Below are 21,346 nucleotides of genomic sequence, written 5' to 3' on the forward strand. Positions count from 1 at the left end.
TTTTATGTTAACGTGGCGTTTAACAATAGACAAAACTACGGATGGATTATTGGATTAAACTTCTATCTCATATTCCGATGTCTATCCTCTCCTGTAAACAATGGTAGTCTTTTTGACCTTGGGCATAAGCCAGGGTCTATACCGTAATCTATATCGCCTGAATACAAATTCAGCTCTCGGTAACGTTATATAACATGTTTCTACGTCGTTGATGTTAACCACATCGCGGTTACGTAACGGTCGTACATGGTGGATGTTCATGAGACGATAATTTCTGACGTTTCAATATTTATACAGTGACTTTCACAAGGATATACTCGGGGCCCCGGATATACTCTTATGAGAAGCCGACTCGGTAGGCATAAAAATCATTCCAATTTACAGAACCATTATGTACTACTCTTCTACCATACATTACCCAGGAACTACGAATAACTGTCATCAGATCTTTTGCCAATGCCGAACTATATATCATTCTCAAGTTACTAAATATCGTGCATGTGATTGAGAATGCGTAATCGAGTACAACAAATTCCTCTCATGAACATGAAAAAATTATTGATATACTATTCGTTTATCAGCAACAGGGCTTATTTCTGGATCAATGCTTCGCCGCGGTCATGCAGGGATAAGCTGATTGGACATTGCAGACCGGATCACGATGTAATTATCATGAGATTAATATCAAAATCGGGCCGTGTTCAACGCTTTTAATCCATAGCTACAAGTCTGTGTGTTCCGTAGTTCATATGATTATGATATCTCTGATGTGCGTCAGACCGTATGAAATAAACACGATATACAGGTAGTTATATGTACTGCGCTACTGCGCAGTACAATGTCCGTGTACGTGTGTATCATGGTACATACATTGGCACATTGCTGTTGCCAATAGCAATCAGCATTACTATTTCATTTTTAAAAGACAAATGAAGCGGAACAAATTATTTTAAATCGTGACGGGATGAAGTCCGAGCTCATATCCGCGTTAAATCATTTGTACCGAAATAGCCTCAGCATTGGTATTGCTTTCCCGGTATTTGATCTTGATCATCTGGTATTGAAACGAAAAAGATATTGCAATCGATTCGAAATATTAGTGGTTCAGTAAAACTATATACAAGTGGAAATCGACAGGAAGGAAGCATTGGATATTCTGACCACTGTCGCCTAAATGCTCATTTGTTTAATACTGACATAGCAAATCCTTCATTTTGTAGTATGCTACCGCTGTTCTCAAACAATCCATCTAATTTTATTTATTTGTTCAAAACAATACTTCCATCGTAGATTCATCAGCGCTATATGTGCCCAATTAAAAGTCAATTTCTGTGTTGGTAATACTCTTGCGTTGTCGCATCCCTTCGATATTGTAACTGTCATTTATAATGATTGAGTGCTGAGTGCTGATACTTGCTGGAACTTGGGACTTTGTTTTTCACGTGATTTCTTTACATTGTACTGTGCAGTCCCATTGAACGTGGTGCAAATGGCTAACAGACGATAAGCGCCAGGTCTTGTTATTAAATATACAACAGCATGAAAAACCACCACAACAACAAAAACTATAATACATTTCTTTGATCATTTAACCTTGTATTCGCTAATGACATATTTGAATAACTGGTCGGTGGTACAAAATTTGGATAGGCCGATTGCTTTCAAAAGTACGTTCATGATAAACGTTTATTGACACTCGAAGAACTTTTCGCGTGCCACTTATCAAGACAAGTTCTTCGAGTTTCAATAAACGTTCATCATGAGCGTAAACGCACTTTTGAAAGCAATGACATATTTGTAACATATTTGGTGAAACCTCAGTATAACACCAAACTTGTGTAAATTAGCCTACGCCACATAACATAACTAACTCGAAAGTTCATGCACTTAACATATAATGGGCCTATACATTGAACTAAATATAAAAGGATTTTCGTGTCTTGCCCTCACCTCACGTCGGTATGCGGAATCAACGTCAACATGCCGCGTTGAGAAAGTGCAACGGTGAAGAATGCGATTCAGAAATTTAGCAAAGGGCTAACAAGCAATGGCACACTACCTCCTTATCACCGAGATCGATAACTCGAATCGTACTTCTTCCACTAAATTCAGTTCGAATACTGTGAATTTTTTGGAAAAATGGCAGTGCCAAAATGTTTATCACACTTTCAGCTTTAATTTGAGACCACATGTGCATGTGCATCCTATCAACCACAATCACCACAGATAAACAGTATCACGGATGAATGCTTCGTAGTACATCCAAACCCATATATTTATGACAAATTCAATAGTCCAAATCAAAGTAGGTATCCAATGTCCATTAGCCTAGAGCAGGGGCGGGCAACATACGGCCCGCGACGTTATTTTGTCCGGCTCGCGGGCAGTTTCCCGTCTTAAATGATAAATTGGCTCGCGGTCCCGGTCTTCCGAGATTCCCGACTTCTTGCTTAAACGTCAAATTTTAGTGACTGTATGCAAGACCGTAACTGCCCACGAATCGAGGGGGGCGAGTGCGAAGGGGGCCAAAATTATTTCGCGAATTTAAGTGAATTATGAAGTATTTCTTTAGAAATTTATGCAACTTCTTCAAAACATTTTCGCGCTGCGCACGATTTAATGTTGACAATTACCTTCATTATTGGGTACCCTACCACCAACAAAAATACGCATGATTTATAGAAATGGAGACTGGCTTTGGCCATTACCGCGCCACGACGCACCAAGACATATGAAGTTGTAGGCCATGTGTTTGCGCTTACGCATTTCATCTGTTAATCTTGATTTTAGTAATCATTTTCAATCAAGCCTTCTCGGGTAGGCTGTTCTTACCGTTATATAAAGCGTCTGCAAACCTCCATTTGTTGGTTATTTACGTTGACGCAAAATTAATTGTAAATCTTACTTAACTTACTTTGGTTCCTTGCTTACGTTAATTTTAATTCTGTTACGTTCGTCGGCCGTATGTTGCTGTTGCTGTGTTAAGTGTCAGCTATCTTCGTCAAGTTGTATGTTGCTGTTGCTGTACTACGTGTCGGCTATCTTCATGAATTCGTATGATGCTGTTGCTGCACTACGTGTCTGCTATATTCTTCAAGTGGTATGTTGCTGTTGCTACACTATTCGTCAGCTATCTTCATTCGCATTCGATTTGAGCGTGTTATTATGTTAATAAAGTCATGGAATATATGTGTATGAATTACAACGATTAGCATCCGTGGATAACCCCATGGACAGGCTTCTGCGCCTATAATCGGCAGCGCAAGATTCAAACTGCCGCGCAAAAATACCATGCAGTAACATGCGACTCCAAGAAGTTTGCCAGATCGATCAGCAGCGAGAAGACCTTGGCCAAAAAGGACTGCCCTTGTGCTGACCGAAAACTTCGATGTATATATACAATATACATACAACTATAAAATATATGTTTAAATGTCCATTGGCGCTTAAATGGCTGGCGCCGAATGTTCCTGTCCTGGCGCTCTGAACCCCACAAGACAAATCCCATACAGCAGAGAAAAATTATATTCGCCAGTAAAGAAATATCAATTTGAAACCGTGTGCGTCATTTAGTTTAGTAAGTTTGGGCGATTTCAATATCTTTTGACCTAGCAGATAGGAGGTCACGAAATAGCATCATTTAACGAAGTCATTACACCAACAGGCCCGCCCGAAGATTTTTAACTATTATTTAGGGGCCCTACATTTTCCAAGACACCTCACTCAGAGAGAAGACAAAAAATTATAGCAATATGTATGCGATTCCGGATCAAATTGACCGATTCAATCATGAATTATAGAAAATTTTGCGCGCTTTGCTCGTTTTGGGTTTACGGGGCCCAATATCAACGTTTTGGAGGGGAGTGCTGTTATACGTTCCGGACTGTATGTTATTATATACGACGTGTGTGCTCACTGCTCAGCGTACGAGAGCGGAGCTCTCGAGTAAGTTCGTCGAAGCGATAAGACTTGCATGATCGGCATTTGCGCTGTACTCAACCCTAATCAATTGATATCGTGGTAAATTCTGGGTACCGGGCCTATAGAACTCATTGAAATCTTATCAAGAATTGCACCGTGTGTAAATTGATCAGAGAGAAGGAGACATGGAGGTGCCTGTATGCCGATGCTGTTCTCAAATCCACATTGCCTTCGTCATTATCGGCGAGAAATGGCCTTGAAGTGACATTGCTGTCGTTTAAATACATTCATTAAATATGATTTATTCCTTGTATATGTGGATAATGTATCGATTCAGCAATCCGGCCCGCCAAGTACCTAATTTTTCTATATCCGACCCGCCGACTGGAGAAGTTGCCCGCCCCTGGCCTAGAGATTTGAATCCAAATACACTTACAACGTTCATTTGAATGTCGCAAGAAGTTTTCAGATTGTTTTGTTTAGTTGAATTCAGTTTAGTATTATGTCACATCCATAATGGAGATTCGTTGAAACTATAAACTGAAAACTTATTCTAGTTCGCGCAGAATGTAAGCTATATCTTGTTTCACAACCTTTAGTGGATAGCGACTTTTCGTTAAGTTAAGTAAAAGATGTTTCCGCCCGGGCTCGAACCGGGGACCTCTCGCGTGTGAGGCGAGCGTGATAACCACTACACTACGAAAACCACACCGATGCTGTCGCCATTGATTCAATTTAGAGATAAACGGCGCATGACCTATCTTGCAAAATTATGACAACTATAGACAGGGTGGCATCATCATCAATCTTCTCGAATCATTTCTGTATGGTAGCACAAGCCGTAATAGGCTATTTGCAGGACTTGAGCCGCGTGTCTAGCTGCGGTTTCCGCATAGCAGTGATCGTTTGGTAGTAGGCCCAGCCACCCAGGTGGGTGTCTGATTTCAAAAACTACTCCAAGTTGTTTCTACTACACTTTCCTACCCTTTCATTTTATCGTATCTTTATGGCGTTTTGAGATGATGAAATGAATAATAAACTTATACTGAATGATACTGATACTGAGGCCGAGGTGGGTGTTAGATTGATAGGCCGCCCTCCATCGTTTTGACATCATTGTGTCTGTTCGTTACATAGCTTTGTGTCTTGCGTATCGCGTTGTACGATCTGTCTTGATAAAAATAACAGAACCGTTGACGATTATGATTAAGGCATCATCGCACAAACCGAAATAACGTCCTCGTCATGGGACAGATAGCTCAGTGGTGTGGCCTGTGGGCGGACAGTTAGACATGCATGACTACTTTCTCTCGTTGCGAAAAACTCTCTCGTCGCTGACAGCAGTAAGCAACAAAGCAATACTTGTGGTCGGTACCAATCCCATTGCGGCCCGCATATAGTTGATGTTGAAGTCAATAATCGTCGTTTCCACACCCTATTTTGGAAATAATCGCCGCTTATACGTCGTAGTATGACGGTTTGGAAGCGAACAGACTACATTGTGTGAGTCCAGACGTTGCAATCTTTGTACCGCAATAATGTAATATTATAAATAAAAATAAGAAATGTGAAGATTGAATGAGGATCTATTGAGTTGGTATATTATATGTACATTGTACAGTACTACACATAGATGAGTTGAAATAAATTTAATAATAAAATTGTTATCTTTTGATAGCTATTTCATCGGCTCGTTGGTCTAGGGGTATGATTCTCGCTTTGGGTGCGAGAGGTCCCGGGTTCAAATCCCGGACGAGCCCTTGTTTTTCGAAAACTTATAACTTGTCGTCTAGCAAAGCCACCTATTGAATTTATCAAGGAGCCTCACTAATATTTCTAACAATTGAACTTTACCTTTTTGAAGGTGCCCAACGAATCCCGCAGTCACCTAATATGGCATTCATCGAACCCGTACTGCTTGGCTACCCATACAGAAGATTATGCAATCGGTTTCAAATTGAACTATCTGTCACAATAATCCCGAAAATGTAAATTTCAGTCTAACCTCACGATCACCGAGTAGAGTATAGCACTTGTCGCACTATGATCAGGGAATGAAACCACAGTAACCATAGTAGCGAACGGTATATCGCAAGCCTCGAGTATCTATAGTCAAAGAAAAACAATACCAATATACTGTACAATGTGTACTCGGTGAACAATCCTTACAAAGAAAGGCTAACCAAAGACACACAAACATATCTACGGCTCTCCAAGCATGTCTTATATACGAATGCCAATTAAACATGATCCCGCAAAACGAATCATTGCGGAAAAAATACCAAAGTATCTTTAATGTGATGGATAACAGGCATTACGTTCTTTGTGGTGGCATAAAAGGTTCATATTTGGACTTCGACATAGTACATCCTGTTGTGACGTCATAATGAGTGATACTCGATTACTCGACTCGACTCGAAGCATATTACGTGATTCAGAATCGAATCACTCAGGTACTCGATTTTGCCCAGCCCTACCATGCCCTACCATGGCCCTACTTACGACCATAAACACATTTGGTGAGCATTATTATGCCTAGAGTCAAGCCTGAATTACCAAGTATACAGTCAGTCGAAATTTGCTGTCTGGAAGGCTGCATGAAATACCGCCATGAATTATTGGCCGATAATGGTGGGAGAGCATAACACCGCAATTCAATGAGTTATTTACCAACTGAATAAAGGTAGCCTACCTCATAGTTATAAGCAAGTCAAAACGGAAGCTAAACATAACTCAGTCGCCACTGCAATCGAACACTATCTTTACTGAAGTATTAAAGCTAATCACGACATGATTCCAAATCTATAATAATTTAAACGCTGCGACTAGCTCGAAATCTTTGCCTTAAAATGTAAGCAGTCTGCTATACTGAGTGGCGCAATCGCAAATGCACAACGACAACGGTAGCTGAGTAATGAGTATTATGGCTTCAAAATGGGAGTCTTCTGGTCGAAATCGAAAACAATCGCCGATGTCTGTTTTGCGAAAGTCGGCCTCCCCTATATTGCAAGTGCATTGCGCCAATAAGTTATCGTAGGCCCCGGGATAAGACTTGAGCTATCGTCAGGCCGTGTTATTTTTGGCATATGCCAAAACTGCAAAAAATAACTTATTTTTGGCATTTCTCGATTTTTATTTTCGGCAGTTTTGGCATCGTCATCTAAATAGATAGTTTCAGCCTCGAATTAGTCACAAAAACGCTTTATATGGGCTAGTTTGTCAAAAGACACCACAAAATGTGCAGCATCCACGTATAATCAGTGCCAACAAACAATAATAAGAAAAAACCTAACGATTTCATTGGTTAATAATATCAAACGAAACCACAGAATGTGCAGTATCCATCGAAATCGGTGCCAATAAGCAAAAAAAAGAAAGAAAAGCCTAACCAACACGCTCAACAGCTGATTGTTACAGCTGTCGAATAGACTTAAATCGTTTGCACTGTATAACAGTGCTTCCAAACTCATGTCAGCTTAGTTTCTCATAAATTCATTTCTCGCCCAGCGAGTCTGGGAAATATCGGCTTCAACAGTAGCCGTTGAGGGAAAGAATGTTGCCAGTCATCCACAAAAGGTTTTCAGAGCTTCAAAATCTTTGGAGGGCCGAACCGGCTTCCATGCATCATGAAAAGAGATCACTTCGCTAGTGCCATCGATCTCATCGCGGAAAGAATTTTCTTCCCGATCCTTTTCCAGGAGTTTCCTATGTTGTCTCTCAACACATTCTATTTAGTAGCCCGACTATCATTTCTCCTTCAGTATACCGATGTATTTTCGGAGGACTTTTGTTATTTCAGGTGGCTTTAATATTACCAACTCGCATGGAAGAGTCCTGGGAAGGTTAGCCTGTTTAAGAACATTGACGCAACAAGACTGTCTGGCAAAACGAGACTATGCAGCTCAGAAATAGCCAGACAGTTTGTTGCGTCACAATGTTCAACTCGATCCGAATGCAAAAATCGTGGTTGATTTTGGGGGTTCCAGTTCCATGAGCAGAATATAATTTATATTTTATTAATCAGTACTGCGGCAGCTTCTCATTGATACCCGTTTTATCAAATTTAGCGCTCGACAAGCCGGTCAAAAATGGTCGTAAAATTGCCTTTTGACAAATGGAAAGTATGACGTGAGCCAAATGTAGTCAGCCGTTCAATCTCGCTGTGCCTACACCATTTAGCACACCATGCTATCACCCCCTAATGGGTTGGCTGGACCCAGATTAAGAAACCTGCCTTTCACAAACGCTCTTCTCGCTTGTAACGCGGTCCTGTTAACACAACACCATGAACGAAATACACTATTTGGCAGGCCGTGTTATTTTTGGCATATGCCAAAAATTGCTTATTTTTGGCAGTTTTGGCATCTGGCTCCTGAAATGCCAAAAATAACACGACCTGGCTATCGTTGATCCCAGCCAGAAATCAAAACAAAACTGAACTGAATACTGAAGAGAAAGGATTGTAAAGTGCCCGTGAGGACACTGCGACTTCCCATATTTCTAGGAGGAATTATTATACCCAGATGATTCTTTCACTGGAAAAAGAAGTGATTCGTTTCGGGAATCACACTGAATTTTTTTACATTGTAACTCGGGACGACGGAGTCAACCCCGCATAACTTTAACAGATGCTGTTCGTTATCCGCCAGATGGGGATAAAGTTCAACAAACGACATCAGTGATCAGTGGGGCAAGTTTTTGCAACTTTTGCAATTTTTTTACAGCTTCCGGCAGCTTCGTAGATACTCAGAATCTATGTACTATGATGCTTTAAGCTGTTTGGAGGGATTTTATAGTGCAACTTTTTGCAACTTTTCTCCATTTTTCATTGCCAATTTTTACTGCAACTTTTATCAAATATTGCGTAAAAATATAAAGGAGTGATTTAAAAACATGCTTTTGTCCTTTGTTTCTATTGGCTTACTATGCACCAAATCGAGAGAATTATGTTACTAAATAGAAATCAGCATTTTGTAGGGCTCATAATATAATGATATGTCCTAATTAAGTCATGCTCATGCCCATACTATTTCTAGTATGGTTCTACTCTCTTCGATTTGCATAACAAATAGCTATATGATGGGTTAGCTGCATTTCACTGTTATCTATGACACAACGAAAAGAAGTTCAACTCCCCCTGCCAAGCACGACGGTGCCCAGATAATATGTAAATAGATCGCTTTACTAATTCTGTCGTTTAAATTTGAAATAGTTTTCCCCATTTCACGAACGCGCAGGCGAGACCGACGAAAATTCCATTTTCACTGGGTCCCCTTTTTCAGGCTATTGATTTTGTTAAAGTCGCTACGAATGAGTTTTCTGTAATACCTTGACTCAAGTTTGCTGACCTAGGGGTTTGGAGTGTGTTATTCTACTTGTTTTAGGGGGAGGTGGTTATCGCTATGCTGTTTGGCTTTTGGGGGGAAATTATTCCCGCATCGCGTAATTTTCTTGCTGTGTGCCCGGAAAAATGTAATTTTGGGCGGTTTCGCCAGACCGTTAAATGGCGAAGTAACAAATTTGACAGCTCTGCAGGAACTAGGTTACACAACGGAACCTTTCGAGTATCTCATACCCTGATAATTCATCAAAAATTATGATTGCAACGTTTTAGGGATGGTGTGAACGTGAGGCTCACGTTCGTGTTCTGTGTGTGAACCTCAAAAAATTTAGAGGTTCTCACACTACAAAAGGTTCTGCACTGCGAACCTTTTTCATATATTGTAACTTTCACTTAATTAGAACATCTTTGGTTGAAATTTATTGCATTGCAACTGAGGGCCACTCTACGCATGGCGCTGGCAACATAACAAGTCAATTCTAAAGGAGCATGCACCTTAACAATCTCGAAAATGGTACTTGCTTGGTTATAAAAGTTTGCCTGAAATATCCAGCTTTCCGTTTGTGAATATTTAGTGACTCTCTACTGTGAGTTTGACCCGCAATCACACAACATCAAGAGCGAAATACACTGCATATAGTTAGTTAGTCAGCGAATGATGCGAATGAGATTGATGTCGCTGCCTGATGTAAAAACCTAGCAGGCGTACGGGGTCAATCTTGAATTCATGTGTTTATTGTATCATAAAACCAAATCCGTGCGATTCGGGTGTTGGATACTGCTGCGTAACTTGTCGAGTATTATCGGCCCTTGCAAGTCCTAGTCGAAATTGTTAGCAAAGCGACAGAAGATATCGATTTTATGGGACTATTATATCATTTGATTTCCCCATTTGATACATTTGGCGACGTTTAAAACATCAATATGTACTTCAGCATTGTAGCATTATTTGGCCCGAGTCGTCGCTAGGTATCGTGTACATTAATATAGGCTATCACTTCACTGAATGTAGGGTTGGAATTAGCAATATGACGTCCAGTGACGTCATGGGGTTCTCTTTCGCGTTCACACAAAGCCTTTCAAAAAGGTTCGCGTTCACACGAACCTGAATCTTTTAGTGGTTCACACCACCTAGTCATCAGCCCAATTGATACGTGCGTTGAGTACCAAATTTCTACTCGAGTAAAGCAAGAAAAGCGATTTGCAACACAACGTATCCACAAATTGCTCAATGTGAATGTACATTGTACAGTACAAAGGCGAAAACAACTAAACACTTAATACACCTATGCTATTTGTTGATAAAGCAACATAAATGCGGAACGACTCGTTCTGACAGATAAAAACGACTTGAGTCCTCGTAAAAAGTTCTAATTCGACATTGACTGTCACTATTGGGACTGCAGCAGGTGAAGGCCGCCTTTGAAATCATCTACCTATTAGTCATCCCGTTTTCTACATATATGAAAAGTAGTTTTGGCATTCCATGAATATCTCTACTTCTACCTGTAATGAAGTGGTAGTATAGGCATTAATTCTACTTCAACTTGAGCATCGTCAACGCAGAGTTCCGCAACGAGAGAATCTTAATCTTTTCAAGTTAGATTAGTCTTATAATAGCTGAATTCACAGCAATTGCGAATAGAATTCAATTCCCATTTAGAAAGAAATACAATAAAAACCAAGTTCAGTTCATACCAAATCAGATAGTTTATTCTCATAAGCCTAGAAACGGTAAATGTCTCTAAACAAATCACGGTGCAGCTCTCCTCTAGCATGTTCAGGTCAACCAGAAATTCGATTAGAAGAGCATAAAATATTTCATATGCTAGATTATCGGCATTTCGTTATCATCAATATAATTCAGGAGTGGCCAACCTTCTCGGCCAAAGGGCCACGTGAAATTTACGAACCATTGTGCGGGCCACTTGCATGTTGATAACCATTTTTTTTTATTAGTCCGATAGGAGCAAGCCGGACTACGCATTAAAATTGATGACATATACGTCATGAAAAGTCAATGTGCAATGTGCATTTATGTCCTGACCGGGCGAAGCGTGAACATTTTTCAAAGTTAGTAAATCAATTGGGTATAAAATATTGTTACTCGTGTATATTTCGGGTCGCCTCTGTTAATCGCTGGGCTCGGTTTTCAGGGACAGGACTATTACGGGCGGCTGGACATATCAATTTTATAATTTTTCAGGATGTGGTACCAATGTCAAAAGCAAGAAATCGAGTGCCCTTTTTCATCACGATGCGCGAAGAAAAATTTCGATATGAATAAATCTGCCGCGAAAAAGTCTACATTCTGATAACATACGCAGATCTACAAAAATGTGGCTGACTCTGACTACGTCAATGCGTCGGAATTAATGTTTCCGTCATCAACATCTCAAATTTCGCGGACAGGCTATTACAATTTTTGATTGACCTTGCAAGTTGAGAATAAATTTGGCCCGCGGGTCACAGGTTTGCCACCCCCGGTCTAACTGAAAAACTATTATCCAGCTGCACAAGTCTGCATCAAGGACCCCTTTAACCACGACTGCGAGGGCTTGATTCCTAAAAAGCAAAATATTAATCATCCGTAGTCAGGATATCGGAAGCTCTCCAAAATCATCCGAGACCTGTAAAATTTACAGAGCTCATAAATCACAGTGCGGCGAAGTCATTCGCATCTTTCATTGTGATACAGTTAGTTGGTCGTGTCTCATCGCGTGACATATCCGTCAGGTGTAAGACACGTCGCCCGAGCAGATATTTCCTAGCTTGTCTGATAACATAAGTATAGATGCAGAAGTTCGTTTTCTATATACTCTGTATAAATCTCAATGTTAATGTTTGTTGGACGTGGAAGACCATGTCATCACATCTGATATTCGCATCCTTGCCAGATACCGCTGTCTCCATTTCAACCGTTCATATCAGACATGCGTTCGTCGCGATGTCAGGCGCCAATTATTTCCGATCTTCCAGCGCACCGGTTGACGACAAGTTGTGTTGTGACTGTAAGACATTATTTTATTTTCCCGAATGCCCGGAAAAATCCTGACGCGTTATTGGTAAATATTGTTTTGATGAACAGAATTTGTGTGTCCGTCCGCAAGCTCTACAGGTCGGTAAATAAAAAATAAGTATGCAACTGTGGCCCGCCAACGAAGGTGGTCACTGGTCGGTAACGAAGTACTTTACGAAGTATTCCAAGTAGGTACTCAAATCATTATGAATTTTTACTATAATTCCTACTTCTGCTTCAGAGTTTTAATTTGTTGCCGCAATGGAGCTAGAATACTTACAATTCTTATTTACTTAGAAATTACTACTTCTACTTAGACTTGAGTAGAAATTTTAATGTCGTGCTCTGTAAATACATCAAATGATTTCTGTTAAATATCTTGATATAGTTGTAAAATCGTGATGGTGGTGATAATGATAATCCCATTTCACGTTTGTGTGCCACGTCTACTGGGGTCATTATCGGGTATTCCTATCTTATATATATATGCATAATTATTTATGTGTAGCGTTTAGTCTTAGTGACATGGACTTCTACATTAAAAACATTGACTATACATGATAGATAATACTTTATTTTATTCACCAAAAAGTTCTTTGATATGTTACACTCAAGATAACATAAATGGCAATCGTTTTAAGCAGCTACGTAAAGTAGATTTATCGTTATAATGACACAGGCGTGCTTTAATGTCAAGTACTCGGTCAAGTGTCACTGACGTCGCTGTTGGACTAGAAAAATCGCATTACCTGACGCCGAAGAAGATTCCATATTTTGCTGCGATCAAGAAATACGCTTTGCGTAGATCTATCGACCTTGCACAAACGTCTGTAGATGAAACGAATATGCTTTGCAACTTAATTCATTACGTAGTCATTACCTCGCTAAATTCGGGTTTAACAATTTCCTCTTTTGTAAGTCAGAGTAGAAAAAAGAAATTGATAAACCCTAATTTAGCGAGGTAACGACGACGTAGAATTCAGTTGCAAAGCATATCCGTTTCATTTTGTGCAGCTGTAATACGGCTGCGCATAAGGTCGATCGATGTACGCAAATCGATGGGAATTTCAAATATGGAGTATATCCTAACATTGACTTAGAACAAAGCTCATTTGTGTGGCTAATATGTACGATACTGCAGTGTTGCCTGATTTCCGCTTATTCTAGTCTAGTCAATCAAGACATGTTCTAACCAAGGAGACGGTATTTCGATTGCTGGGCGTCTCAAATGTTATGTAGGCCAACACCCTCGCAATCGTACATATATTATATTCAGACCAGTTCTTAATTTCTTATCCACATGAAAACTCCAAAACCTTAAATGGTTCCAATGGAAATGAAACGAGTATTGGTAATCCTATCTATTCATAGTAAAGCCAACCGAATTCCAGACGGCTCTTGACTCGGCCTATGGCTTAGGTATCGTTGATTACCACGAAGGCGATTCCATGAAAATTTTCATCCGCGTTTCTAAATAGAATGTTGCGTGTTCGACCGCAATGGTCAAAACTACTTGACCCGCAAGTGGTGCGTTTCTTTGCAATAGGATTACGAGCATATACACTACATTTTCACGAATGTAACAACCAGTCAATTATGGGCCCTAGCGGTTTGCTCTCCAGGGGTTTTATAATCGGTATGGGATTACATTTTTGAAGAATGCATACCGCGAAAAATGGTATATGCAGCTCAAATTTTGTGACAGCGGTCATGTCTGTTTTATGCTGGCGAAATGGATGTCGGCAAAAGCTATTTTTATGTCATTACAAACTTACAGACGTGTGTAGGCTACCTCTGATTCCATAAAATGTCTCTTAACGGTTGCATGAGTGTAATCAAAACCACATGCTGCTGCGGTGGGCCACTCTTTATACGGAATAGATGTATTCTGGAATATGGATCTATTCGTGAACGTTAATGTCGTATCCCTGCTCCAAATGTCGGGACCTATAACTGCAGAGTTTTTCAACACGAGCTGATAACTACAGTAGCCAGTAATTCGAGTGTGAAAAAACAGGTACCAGACAAGAGCCAGTAAAATCTTTCCGTGCTTGTCACGTTGAAACAGATGCAATGTGCATCAGACCTGTATGACGATTAATAACACACAGACACTTCCCATTTATGGCAACTGTTTGTCATCGTTTCCAGACATGGTAGCATCCCGTCACCGGACTGCCGTTGGGCGTCTCAATATAGCACCCGCTACAGTTCTTCTACCTGAGCGTCATTGTCGATTGTGTACTGTAATTTTACACAGCAGTGCGCGTGGTGGTCTCAGTGGATTAGTGAAACAATGACAAAGTGCATCAGGCTTAAACTCATGGATTACTGTAATGATATCAGACCTCAGTCGAATAAACTGCCGAGTATACAACACTAAGCCGACTTTCGTAAATGAAATCTCTTAAAATGCGTTTGACCGTGAAGCGATGGTATGGGTTGATAAGGGTTGATGACTGAGTTGAATGCCTAGATCTATTTGATATGCACCGTGGAGTTCAACCAACATGCTTTCACAGTAGATCATATTAAGAAAAGTAAACTAAACACACGGGTTAGTGATCACCATTCATCTGCTATCCAATTGCATAGGATAATCGGGTTATACCAGAATTTAGCAGGATTAATCTCTCAAATATTATGGCTTTGTGATACTTGATGCTACGCTGACCAATACTTCATACCGGGTACTTATTTGAGCATCTTTCTGACCTTCCATTTTTTTACTGCCACTTGAAGTGGACATACCATCATCGAAGTTGCTACTTTTACCTGCAATCGAGTACACTGTAAATCCGCAAGGTCGTATTGAACACTTCATAACACTTTTTTCTGCGTACAGACACACTTTTTGGGCATATAAACGCATTGGGCCATTATCGTCGCAACGCTTCTGCTTATTTCTCCGTTTACATGTAACACTTCGCCACTGCGGCTTATTTTCAAGAAAATTTATACTTGGTAATTTATCATCAATTTTGCATTCATAAACCATCGGTACGTTTGGAGATCACATTAAATCATGGTATATGTAAAATAATATTACTCACTTGACCCAACACTAAGTTTAAGGGTAATATTTCAATGAAATATACATATTTCCCTGTGACGCAGAGGGGTCACCACCTTCGTTACGGTAGAGCGCGCTCGATTTCAGTTTGGATTTGAATTGGTGGTTCGTCAGGCTTCAGGCAGAGAGTAGGGTACACGAAAAAACTTGGCGAAATGGATATATTGAAGCAGTTTCTGCTACCTGATGGCGTAAAGGATCATAACATCCATGTACTGTAAGGTATGGAAATGCGGTAAATGTTATTGAATGTATGTAATGTGAGAATAGTCATAAAATGAACTCGTTTTGACATTGCAGTAACGTCGTTTGTTTCAGATGTTTTAGTAGGCTACTGATATCCCTTATTCATATGAATGCTCTTTAGATGTTTTGTAGTATATGATTCGTCTGATATTATTGCTGGATGATCGAGCTTCGAATCTGATAATATACCAGGCTGCGACCAGGTCCAGTACTACGGTACTGATGGGAAGCTGCTATAAAAGTAGCTTTTTTGACATATGGATAAAGGGATGTTCTCTCTATCCACACTGAAATATCGCTATGTAGGCGATATTGTGGTCCATTGTGGACAAGTACTGCAATGTCAGCAATTGAATGCCGGTATGACAGTCATGCAACGGTTTTGATTGTTTTTCAACTGCAACACATTTTACACTGTACTGTTTATTCCAAGTGGTAAGGTGTTAGGTCAAAAATTGCCGAAATTCTTTACAAAATCAAAATTTTGTTGGCAACTTGCATTTCGTTTGCATCATAGATGATTGCACTGTTGGTGAACTTATCATTTTACAATTTACATCTTGTAGCCTACTTTATAGTCCTACCGTTGTAGACGGACCATCGCCTGCTCATTGTGAATCATAAACTGTCAAATGAAACAAATACTCAACGTAGCCTATTGCACTATCCTAACTGAAGCAAGACTGCGTGGGCATTGGTTCTTCTATTAGAAACCGTATGATGAAAAATTGCGATGTAGACAACTTTGTCATAATGAGAGAGAGAGTGCAGTGTACGCACAACTTCAGTGTTGCCGGCCAACAACTGCAGCTGGTGAACGTTCTTTCTTCATTCTTGCCAAGCTACTTAGTTAGGACAGACACTTCCTACCCGAAAATGTAGGAAAGTATCTTTCGTTGTACTACAACAAATTTTTAATTATTTCTACCATAATACGAGATGTAACTAATACTAGAATTATTCATGGGTCCAGATTTCGATAAAATAAGTTCTTTTTCATGTAAAAATTTGTCAATTTTCATGCTAAAAGATTTTTTCAGGTCAAATTACTTCGGAAGAACAGACAGCTCCAGCCAGAAATAAAGATAAGTTCCGGTAATACAATTCTAACACTATGTGAGAAACACCTAATTCAAGTACATGGGGTCAAAATTAAGTTTTTCATCATCAAAATATGTGTGAATTTGAATTTTTTAGTCAAAATCTTACCTTTTTAGGCCCAAAAAATCGCCCCAATAATAGAACAGCCAAACGAACAATCTTTTCAACAAACCATGGATCACAAGGGGTCGTATTTGTTTTGCCCAATCCCCAAATTTGACTTTTCTGAGTTTATTGTGATACGGTGACTGAACTAAACTCTATTTTGCAGGTAGTATGTATTGAACTTGGCACCTTTTTGAAATGCATTTGCTGTATGGAATACTGGTAAGCATCACAGTGTTTTGTAAGTGAACTGGTATATCCTTAGAGAATGAATTTGTTCTGTTGCAATCGGTTATCTTTGTGATAAAGATTTTTATGAATGTTTGCTGATAAAATTTCACAAAAATTGTTAACAATCCAGGAAGTATACTAACTGTGCCAGAGTAAAATTAGTGGTAACGTCATGTGCAACTTTCCATTCCATTACTTAATTATTCTATGAAAGACACCCTTCTGTCACACACAACTTATTGCAGAAAAAAAAACTGTATCCAGTATGATATCTGCGTGATTACTGAGCAGTTCATTTGTACTGCGAATTTTGGCAACAAATATTTCTTTTCAATAGTCTTGGATTGATCCTCAAATTCGTTCAACTGATGTCCACTCTTTGAAAAGAGCCCCCTGGGTCTACCGTGCCTGCGCTATCAGACAATGTTGACAGTGACGTGAGGAGTCGTTCGTAACGGGTTTTGTGCCGGCACAGTCATCTTATGTGATACAGACCTTTGTCTCAAGAGCCCAAGGATACATGTGATTATGTAAGCCCATTTATTCATTTTATATATCACCATTGATTATGTTATTTGCTGGTTTTTGCAGTCCTACTTTTCTCACGAACTATCTCGCAGAGTAGCCTACGGGCTATTCGATATGAGCTGAAAAAGGCTTCATCTGTGTACACTGTACAGTGTACCCTGAACTGCGTACACTGAACACTGAACAGAGATGTAGTTGAACGTAATGAGCTCGTGTAACTTGTACTTTAACTATTGCTTACTTAACTATAATGGGCTAGGTGAGTGGCTCTCAACCTGGGGGGCTGAGCACCTCTCCTGCGCTTCTGTAACCTACCTGTGTGAAATATTTATATTTACTTCTGCATCAAATTTACAATTCTCCTTTGTAATGTTTCGTATTTTCTAGGAGCAGCATTTGGATTTGACCAGTAAAAAAAAGATCCGCCATGGCACGCCACGAATCAGGGACTCATCAAGCCTGGGTTGCGGCTGATGGAAAGAATATGAAAAATGCCCTAATCTGCAGGTAGTATGTATTGCAATTGGCACCTTCTTGAAATGCATTTTTTGTTTAAAATACTGGTAAGCATCGCGGTGTTTCGTAAGTAAACTGGTATATCCTTAGATAATGAATTTGATTCTGCTGCATTCGGTTATTTTTATAAAATTCCACTAAAATGATTAACAATCCAGGAAAGTATGCTACTCGTGCTGGAGTAAAATTGGTGGTACGGTCACTTGCAACTTTCCATTACAATAATTATTTGTTCTATGAAAGACACCCTTTTGTCACATACAAATGTATCCAGTCTGATATCTGCGTAATACTGAATGCTGGTGACGTCATATTTTGTGATACGATTTTTGATGTACAACGTTCTTTCGAGTTCTCTACTAGTTGCTGACGAGTCTCAGCCGAAAATATTCGGGCTCATTTCAATATGCATATACTATTCAATTTTATATTGAAGTTTTGCACCTCGAAGAAGCTGTTCGAATATGGAATAGTTCCCTTGTATTGCAAATTTTTTAAACAAGTATTTTCTTTTCAACAGTCTTGGATTGATCTTCAAATTCATCCAACTGGTGTCGACTCTTCGAAAAGACCCCCTGGTTCTACCGTGCCTGTGCTAACAGACAGTGTTGATAGTGACGTGAGGAGTCATCTGAACGGATTTTGTGCCGGTGCAGTCGTCTTTTGCGACAATACTTTTGCCTCAAGAACCCATGGAAACATGTGATTATGTAAGTCTATTTATTCATTTCATATATCACCATTGATTATGTAATGTGCTAGTTTTTGCAATCCTAATTTTCTCAATAACTATCTATATATGCGATATGAGCTGAAGAGAGGCTTGATCTGTGTACATTGAACAGAGGTGTTCTTGAATGTAAAGAGCTGGGGTAACTTGTATTTAAACTACTGCTTACTGAACTATACTTGGAACATCAAATTGAGATCATTTCCCATGTCGTGCTAAACTCCTAATTCCAAATAATTTCGTTAATTAAATTTTATCAGGAAGGAAGGATTTTGAAAGATTGAGAACAATAACAATTACTGCAATGATGGAAAAGTATTCAACACCTTCGATAAGATGTCACAAAGTTTTTTGTACTAAAGACAATCAATGTGTCCTTTGTCTGGTATATTTTCTTGTCTCAATTCAAAGCAGCTATAAAATCTTAGAATCGAAGTTATATGTAAAGCCTACCGTATGTCAATTATTGTAATGGAAATCCAAACCCATAGGAATAACGATTCTACTATATTTATTTTCGGATCTTGTTTGCAATCAATTACATTTTCAGCAAAACGAGGTTGATGAAGTCAACTGTCTTCTTCAAGCCAAATTGAGAGACAAGCTAATACAATCCAAGACCCAAGCGCATGTCTTATTGAAACAGGTATCGTAATCTTTCTGTTTTGTGGACCATATAAATTTACATAGACGTTCTGCTATAAATTTCATTCTGAGTTACAGTTCTGCATTCTCACTGTGGCATGTGCGTCTGAATGTCAATGTAAATGTCAAAATGGTCGAATTGAAAAAAACGCAGACCTAATTCAAGATATTTTTATTAGTCGTTATGCGAATTTTAGTCCTTCTCAGTGATAGGATTTCACATGTACCCGAGCGCCTTTCCTGCGCTTGTGTAACCTGCATGTGTGAGATATTTATATTTATTTCTGCATAAAATTTAGAATTTTCATTGACATATTCAAAACTTTGGAATTTAATCACATTTTCAAGGAGCGCAACTTGGAGTCGACCAGTAGAAAAGAAGCAAACACCATGGCACGCCACGAATCAGAGATTGACCGATCCTGGATCGCAGCTGATGCCAAGAATATAAAACTGCTTCAGTGAAAATGGAGTATTCAGAAACATTGTTGACGTTTTGAGCTACTATGCATTGGATTGTCATACCCTGAAGGAGTGGTTCTCAAACAGGAGAAAGCATTTGAAGGGGCGTGAAGCCGCTGTCAACTAAAATCTTTTTCGCACATGGCAGCTTCTACTTATGTGTATGGTCAGAATTTAATATTTGAATATTCTCTCATCAACAACTATTACCGTCACTGCCATCCAACTATCAGTTGGGATTTCTAGCGTTCTGGTTGCTTTTTTTAATCTCATGATATGACGATAAGGGGTGTGTGAAATTTTTTTGCTATCATAACGGAGCGTGTCCAAAAATGTTCAAGAACCAGTGCCCTAATGATTTCCAGATTTCATATTTTGCTGCAGACTGGTAAATAACAACAAAATCTTTTCTGTAAATCTGCAAAATTTGTATTGACTCAAAGAAACGATTTCTTTGTTATTTAAACAAAAAGGATTGGCATTAACCTGATATAAATACTTGTAATGCAAGCCCAAGAATATTTTTGATGCCTGGTTAGCATGCCCAATTTCATTAAGAGTAAAAATATACTTTGTTACTTGTTTATCGTGGTAGTGGTAGTGAAACTGATACATTCATTGTTTGTTTATTTACAATAAAATTAGAAATTTACAAGCCATAATTTGATCAATTTTAAACAAGTTTTATTGATTTGTGTTGATCATGTTTTCCGTTAACGGACGTAACCAATGAATTTGACTCCATGCCATTGTCACGAAAGTTAAAGATACTAAATGATATTTTGTTATCACTATCCCTAATTCCCTATGCATTCATTTTCATGATTGAACGAGTTGCATGATATTTGTAGTGAGTTTGCTCTTGATCATTTGTGATGTTCGTGATTTCATGGACTATTCCGGAAACGGTTTCAACTGCTGATCTGAATTTATGAAACCCTGTCACAGCAGCTATTGGAAATTTCAATGTTTGCACGTATTTATTCACCCAGGTTGGGTATTATAAGCGTCATCTATTCATGAATCAATAAAATCTGATTTTATTTTGAGCCCTGCGTTCCGGTGACTAGTCAACCAGCCACTTTGAGGCTGAACACTTTTTAGGTAAACACTTTTAATTTAAACACTTCGCAACACTTCTAGGCGTTCAATTTTTGGATCACGTTTCGTGTTCAATTTTCCGAGTTGAGCAACACTTCAGAATTTACAGTGTAGAAATACACGGCGTTACTTGTACTTCTACTGAAGTGGCAACACCGGCTACTTGATCGTTTCTGCTGAGTTCTTCCTCTTTTCATTCACAAATCTCAGATGTTTTATTGCGGGTTGATCTGTGAAGCGTTATATTGAACCTAGCTTTTACCGTTATTTATACAACAGGCATATAGAGAGAGAGTTATTTTATAATCGCGTTTACTGCATTACCCA

General features: G+C 39.2%; 1 long non-coding RNA gene and 2 other non-coding genes across 5 annotated transcripts; 2 read left to right on the top strand and 1 right to left on the bottom strand.

Annotated features, from left to right (window-relative positions):
• Positions 1-4,554: 4,554 nt before the first annotated feature.
• On the bottom strand, positions 4,555-4,627 carry Trnav-cac (transfer RNA valine (anticodon CAC)). The gene has a single exon. It is a non-coding gene; the product is annotated as a tRNA-Val (tRNA).
• Positions 4,628-5,609: 982 nt separating this feature from the next.
• Trnap-ugg (transfer RNA proline (anticodon UGG)) lies at positions 5,610-5,681 on the top strand. The gene has a single exon. It is a non-coding gene; the product is annotated as a tRNA-Pro (tRNA).
• A 9,381-nt stretch (positions 5,682-15,062) lies between these two features.
• LOC145450626 (uncharacterized) lies at positions 15,063-20,967 on the top strand. 3 transcript variants are annotated; one of them, XR_013918544.1, is made up of 8 exons: positions 15,063-15,576; positions 16,641-16,695; positions 16,973-17,028; positions 17,375-17,567; positions 17,953-18,072; positions 18,602-18,791; positions 19,362-19,457; positions 19,805-20,967. It is a non-coding gene; the product is annotated as an uncharacterized LOC145450626 (long non-coding RNA). The 3 variants fall into 3 exon arrangements; XR_013918543.1 differs by having other exon boundaries at positions 15,063-16,695; XR_013918545.1 differs by lacking the exon at positions 16,641-16,695.
• Positions 20,968-21,346: the final 379 nt, after the last annotated feature.

The sequence above is a fragment of the Botryllus schlosseri genome, chromosome 11, assembly GCF_051294905.1.
Source record: "Botryllus schlosseri isolate E-star chromosome 11, Bs_hap1, whole genome shotgun sequence".
Taxonomy (NCBI): domain Eukaryota; kingdom Metazoa; phylum Chordata; class Ascidiacea; order Stolidobranchia; family Styelidae; genus Botryllus; species Botryllus schlosseri.